Source organism: Papaver somniferum, chromosome 6 (assembly GCF_003573695.1).
Source record: "Papaver somniferum cultivar HN1 chromosome 6, ASM357369v1, whole genome shotgun sequence".
In the NCBI taxonomy this organism is placed as follows: Eukaryota; Viridiplantae; Streptophyta; class Magnoliopsida; order Ranunculales; family Papaveraceae; genus Papaver; species Papaver somniferum.
The window spans coordinates 97,251,106-97,258,300 of NC_039363.1; the positions used below are offsets into that span (position 1 = coordinate 97,251,106).

The 7,195-nt window shown below is 38.5% G+C and overlaps 1 pseudogene; it reads right to left on the reverse strand.

Annotated features, from left to right (window-relative positions):
- Positions 1–5,595: 5,595 nt before the first annotated feature.
- On the reverse strand, positions 5,596–5,695 carry LOC113292167 (annotated as a pseudogene).
- Positions 5,696–7,195: the final 1,500 nt, after the last annotated feature.

Sequence of the window (7,195 nt, forward strand, 5' to 3'; positions counted from 1 at the left end):
ATTTTCGTTTCTTCAGCGAAGATTTAATGGTGGAGAAGCTCAAACCCTAGTTTACGTACGCAAACGAAAGATGAAGAAGGAGAGGGATCGGGGACCACATACATATATATCCCTCATTCATGGGCTTGGGCTGAACACGAACTGTGACCCACAAGAGACTTATGGGATTTTATTATCCCTTTTTCACATTAAAGGTATACAACCTACAAACATGTGAAAGAAAATAGAAGTAATAGAAATCTAACCAAACATAACTCAAACCATTTCTTTCCCCACTTCAAGATATGTACAAATGGGGAAAATGCCAACCTTGTTACCAAGAGGCATAATGCGCAGAGGAGTTCTCATGCGACATGTCTGGTTGATACGTGTGAACAGTCCCTGTAGTATAATCAAAATAATGATGATAGTCAGGACAACTGGAGCTTTCTACCCTTCGTTTGTTCGGGCTAGAAGAAGGATATTTCCGATTTCTGGGTTGTACAGTACTAGCGGATTTAATACGACCAATACCCTTTTCGGAATAATTCTTAGACTTAACAGAATTAAGTTTTTTTAAGAATTCAAGAACGCCTTCGAACGCTTTAAACAGATCTTTATCAATTGATCCATTACGATAGTATTCCTCATAGAGATCAAAAGTTAATCTAGTGAGGTTCCATATCCTTGAGCGTGTTGAACGTTTTCCCGATCTTTCCTTCTTTTTATTTTTTTTCTTCTGATTGCTTCTTAACATCTAATTATCCCTTTTAGATGAAGTGAGATTATCATGAGTACCCAAGGGTTTTAACCATAATAATCTCTAAACAATCTTTAAGGAACTCTGGCATGCGTTACAGATGCTAGGAGAAAGCTTTCCAAAGAAATTTCCCATAGGGCAATTTATAAGGAACGATCAAACACAAACTTATTAGGTTTATCGTGTTTGCCTGCTCTGATACTAACTGAAAAAGCGGGGATCTAATAACACCACCCAATATTTCGATTAGCAATCTGTATGGACTAACTCCGAAATACTTTGCTAGAAAATCAACTAGACAGTCAGACTCAATCTAGATTAAAGTATCTCAAGGAGTTAATATCTCTCACTTGTTTTGATTTACTCAAGCTAAAACAATAGAGAGTCTTTAATCAAACACAAGGAATAACTTGGAAGGTACCAAAAACCAATGTCCAAGGATCAATCAATATCAATCAACAACCAAAGGTTGGATTTCCAATTAATGATCTAAACGCACAACCTGTATTATTTCAATTATATAAAATATAATGCGAAAAAGAAATAACACAGACACTAGAAGTTTTGTTAACGAGGAAACCGCAAATGCAGAAAACCCCCGGGACCTAGTTCAGATTGAATACACATTGTATTAAGCCGCTACAGACACTAGCCTACTATAAACTAACTTCAGACTTGACTATAGTTGAACCCCAATCAGTCTCCCACCGATCCAAGGTACAGTTGCACTCCTACGCCACTGATACCAGCAGGATACTGCGAACTTGATTCCCTTAGCTGATCCCACCCACAACTAAGAGTTGCTACGACCCAAAATCGCAGGCTTTAACAATAAACAAATCTGTCTCACACAGAAAAGTCTATCAAAGGATAAATCTGTCTCCCACAGATAAACCCTAAAAGTTTTATTCCATATTTTGATAATAATCAAGGTGAACAGGAACCAATTGATAATCCGGTCTTATATTCCCGAAGAACAACCTAGATTAATCAATCACCTCACAACAAATTTAATCGACTAGCGAAAGAAGATGTTGCGGAATCACAAACGATGAGACGAAGGAATTTGTGACTACTTTTATATCTTTCCTATCGGAGAACTCTCACGATCTCAAGCCAATCAATATGATTGTACTCGTACGATAGAAGATGCAAGATCAGATCATACAATTATGGTAAAAGTAGTATCGGTCTGGCTTCACAATCCCAATGAAGTCTTTAAGTCGTTAACCTGGTTTTAGAAGAAGAAAACCAAAGGTTAAAGGAGAATCGACTCTAGCGAGCGCACTAGTATCACACAGACGTGTGGGGATTAGTTTTGCCCAATGCTAGATGTCTCCTTTATATAGTCTTCAAATCAGGGTTTTGCCTTAGTTACAAAGCAATCCATATTCACTGTTAAATGAAAACCTGATTTAGATTCAAGATAATATTTCTCAACCGTTAGATCGAAAACTTAGCTTGTCACACACACTTGAGGTATACGTTTACTGGGTTCGTGAAAACCATGCCCAAACGTGTACGTGTATGTTGGTTCAACACAGTAACCCAAAAGGTTAACCATATGAGCTTTTCATATTAACCTTGTTCTTCTTCACCATAACTAGTCCAATTGAATTCAAATGAACTAGTTAGAGAGTTGTTCAATGATAGACGCGTTTATGTGTCTAATTTGTCCTCAATGTTTCGTATTGTTGGTACTCGTTTTCGTCCTTATTATGGTGTTTTGTGTATTTTTAGGTATTTATGGAAAATAAATATTGTTGGAAAAATCGGCTCGAAACACCCCCGGAGGACACTTTCTATACGGAGCCCAGATTTGGTTAAGGGGCACCTCAATTACTAAGGGGCACCCCAAAAAGGCAGCTGCTATTCGCACCCCACAGCTGGTTAGGGGGACACCATCTTCTTCATTTGAAACTTAAAAATTGGCGGGAAAAATGTGGCAGCTCTTTGAGAATGTTTCGATCGAAATTTGAAGATGTTCTAGGTGGACTAAAGGGCTGAAACTTCATGGGTAGTTGTGATATGTCATAAAAGAGCTGGTATGGGTGTTTGTTTCGATCAAATTTGGCTGGAAAATCCGTGACAAGGAATCAGGACAGCCCGTGCATGAGAAGAATAGTTCACGGGTTTTGGAAGATTTATGCGTGTTCTGCTAGTGTATGATGACTCTAGCAACACTCTGGACCGTGAAGAAGATAAATGAGGATATTTTGCAGCTGTAGAAACACGTGAGAAGCTAAAACAGGAAAGAAAATATTCATAGAATATTTTTCTTCACTGCCGAGTTTAATGGAAATTTGTGAGAGTTATGGCGTGATATTTTGCTGCTGTTGAGTATATATAAGGTTAAGGGATCATAGAGAAGGGAGACTGAGAGATTGGGAGAGAAAAAGAGCACCACAGAGCGAAAAATCAAATTTGCAGAGCTGCCATTTCTGCTGTTGCAAAATGAAGAACACGAAGAACGGACCTGCACCAGCAGTCGTTTTTGAACAGTGACAACAACTCATTCGGTGGGTCGCAGTTTACATGCAGACTTAAAAACGCAACAACAACAGTAGGGCTCTTTGTAACGGTTTTTGCAACAGTTATAAGCGTTGCAAACCCGATTTTTATTATAATTCTCCCTTATTCATCATTTGTAACCCTTTGAGCATAAATGAAATCAACTTTTGAGCGTGTTTCCAACATGATGAGCGGCTAATTCTCTCGTAACCAAGGCAATGGATGAAGCTATTCACACATGAACAATGGGTAACTATTTCATTTTCTCTAATATTTAATTATAATTCACTCAATCACTGCTTTTGCAAAGTTCTTAAAAGTTTACATAATTTTCTTCATTAGTTGTGATTCAATTAGATAGGTTATGCTTTGGTTAGATAATCTATGCTTAGGGGATACAATTAATTTTTGAGAATATGTTTGATTATTTGTGGATTAAGAAATAAAGGATTAAAAGGATAATTAGAGTTATGAAATATTTGACATCATTCATGTGTAATAGTGGATTCTAGTGTCTTGGTTATTCTCCAATCAATTGAAATCAATTTTGAGTTAAGTTTTCTATATTTGTAAGTTCTATTAAGTCTAGAATTCATTGCCTTCACAAGCCTCAACGAACTCTTTACTACAACATCATTGAAACTACCATCAATTTTTGGCGCCGCCGACGCGGGCTTGTCTTTAGGATAGAGTTTTTAGATTTATTTTTTTTTAGTTTCTTTTGTTCTTCTTTACGTTTTTGGGTTTTTGTCTTTTCCTTTCAGATTTTGGGAATTTGGAGCGAAATAAATTTTTGCCAAAGCTTTTGGCGAATATTTAAAGACTTGAAGTAAAAGGCAAAGTGAAAGGAGCTAAAGGAGAAGGATTTTTTTTATTTTATAGAAAAAGAGAGTGTTATTTTATTAGATTGTATTAGGAATTCTTTTTATTTTGTATTTTTCTTTTTCTTTTTGCACTTTATTTTTTGGAACTTTCTTTTGGACTTTGGACATTTGGACATTAATTTTTTTTAAACCCTACGGAAGGGTAGATTAAATATTAAACTGTTTGCAGAGAAGGACGGTGATTACGATATCACTTCGGCCCTCGGGTTCGTACACAACATAGGAGTTTTGGCCCGAGTCGACGATAATGGTTCATCCCCCGTCTGGAACGAGAGGTAAGTTTGTCGAAACACTCGCGAATCCCCTGTCAGCGAGTTACTGTATTCCTTCGTTTGCATATATGCTGAGGAGGTGAAAACGGATGTTTAAAATTCCTAGTAAAGGGCAAGGACTGGCCATACAGGATAAGGGTTCGGATTTCATCACCGTTCTCTTCTTGCCCGCCTTAGGAAAACGAAACCAAACGCGAACCTAAGCTTTAAAATTTGGAATGGAACCAGACCTATAGGATAACGAGCTTAGTAGGAAAGTCGTTCGAAAAATATTGGTTACTCTTTTAGCATACTTCGAAGTTCATGATGGTTTCTGTGAGTTGAATGCTTGACTGCGCCGCCTTGTGATAGCGGTGAGGCCTTGGGTATCAAAGCTCCACTGAGCTTCCCTCGCCTCAATTCAACTTACTTTGACTCGGATTGATTCCAGAGGGGTTTGCTTAAATTGTAACGAATTCCCTTTCGAAGGATTAGAAGTTGGTCTAGAAACAATCTAAGTGGAGCCATCATGCTTTTTGTTTGCTAGAATTCAGTAGGTTTGCTGTGGTGGAGTCAGCCTTGTTTGTGTTTGCATAGAACTTCCCTTCCCTTTTAGGGCTTTTCGTTTTAGTTTAGTTTTTCTAGTGTATGCCCGAGGTCATTAGAGAACGGGCTTGGAAAAGAAACACTCTAGGTCGTCTGATTAGTGATAAACCTAGTAGTTCTTCTTGTGAAGGCGGGGAGCTCGAAGACTCTTCTTTAGAGAGCCCCGTTTTTGGAAACTTCAGTTTTGAGAATCTGCTTCTTTGTGAAGAAAGTACTCCTAGTCCTTTGGTAGTGCCAGAAATGGCAACTTTAAAAGCTTTATTGAACCCAACTAGGACCTCTCGTCCGTCTTGTATCAAGTTAGCTGAAACCGAGGCAAATTATGAACTCAAACCTGGGACTTTACAGATGCTCCCAACCTTTTTAGGAAAAGAGAATGAGAACCCCTATTTTCATGTTAGGGAATTTGAGGAAGTATGTAGTACTCTGAAAATTAAAAACCGTAGTGATGATACACTGAAACTTAGGTTATTCCCCTTTTCCTTAAAAGATAAAGCCAAATCTTGGCTGTATAGTTTGGATTCTGAGTCAATTGAAACCTATGAACAACTTACATCTGCCTTTATACATAAGTTTTTCCCAAGGCACAAAACATCGTCTATTAGGACACAAATTTGTACTTTTGCTCAACAAGAGGGAGAATGTTTATATAGGTATTTAGAAAGGTTCAATGAATTAATATCTCAATGTCCTCATCATGGTTTAGAGAAAGTTAGGTTAGTTCAGATCCTCTACGAGGGTTTAGATTATTCAACAACAACCATGGTTGAGTCCTTATGCACAGGTGGGTTTGAGAATAAAACTGTTGATGAGGCGATGACATTTTTGAATGAAATCGCCAATAATGGGAAAATAATAGGGAACCCCAGAAAAAAATTCTTCTAAGTAGAGGAAATGTCAATAGGGTAGAAGGATCCTATGAGTCAGATGCTAAAACAGCAGCCATAGCCAAAAGGTTAGAAGCGTTGGAATTAGGTCATTCTAGTGGTACTAGTGGTAGAATAGAGCCTTTTTGGGAAGACCATACTGTTGAAGAGCAAGCCAATGCTCTTTATAACAACACTAGATTCGATAACCGTTAGAAGTTTGACCCTTATTCAGAAACCTATAACCCTGGCTGGAGAAACCATCCCAACCTTTCTTGGTCTAAGGGATAGAATCAAGGTCAGTCTAGTAACTCTCAAGCTCCCCCGGGTTTTGGCTATCCTAAGAATCCTTCAGCCCCGGCACAGTTTCAGAACCCTTCGGATAAGAAGATTATGTGTTTAGAAGAGTCTCTTACTTTGTTAACTCGTAACACTATGCAGTTTCAGCAATCTGTTGCTCAAGGTTTAGAAGAAAATAAGAGAATATGTCAGGCTAACTCTCAGGCTATTTCCGAGTTGAAAACCCAGGTTAGTCATATAAATGAGTCTTTAATAGAAAGAGGTAAGTTTCCTAGTCAAACTCAACCAAACCCTAGAGGAACTAATGAAATAGGTGAAAGACCATCTGATCATGTAAATGCTATTAAAACCCTTAGGAGCGGTAGAGAGATAGACAACAAGGTTTCCATGCCTAATAGTGAACATGTTGAAGTTCACCCTTCTGAGCCAGAGAATGAGAAGACTGATAGAATCTCCAAAGATACCAATGAGGGTCCTGCTGAGCCCGGATTTTTTCTCAGAGCCCCGTTTCCCCAGCTGCTAGTTCCGACTAAGAGGGAGTCCAACTTTAATGATATATTAGAGGTTTTTAAGAAGTTTACTATCAACCTACCATTGTTGGATGCGATTAAGAAGATTCCGGCTTATGCCAAGTTCCTTAAGTACTTGTGTACACGAAAGCGTAAGCTTAGTGTCCAAAAGAAAGCCTTCCTAGCTAGTCACGTGAGTTCCATTATTCAGAATACCACTACTCCTAAGTATAAAGACCCAGGGTCCCCTACCATTTCTTGCACAATAGGTAAACACCGTGTTGAGAAAGCTTTGCTTGACTTAGGAGCCAGTGTGAATTTACTTCCATACCATGTGTACCTTAAGCTAGGACTTGGTGAGATGAAACCTACCCAGGTGACACTCCAGTTAGCTGATAGGTCCGTTAAAATTCCTCGTGGTGTGATCGAGGATGTTCTTATTGAGTTCGACAAGTTTATTTATCCAGTGGATTTTGTTATCCTAGATACCCAACCTGTCCCTGACCCAGAGAACCAGATACCGGTGATT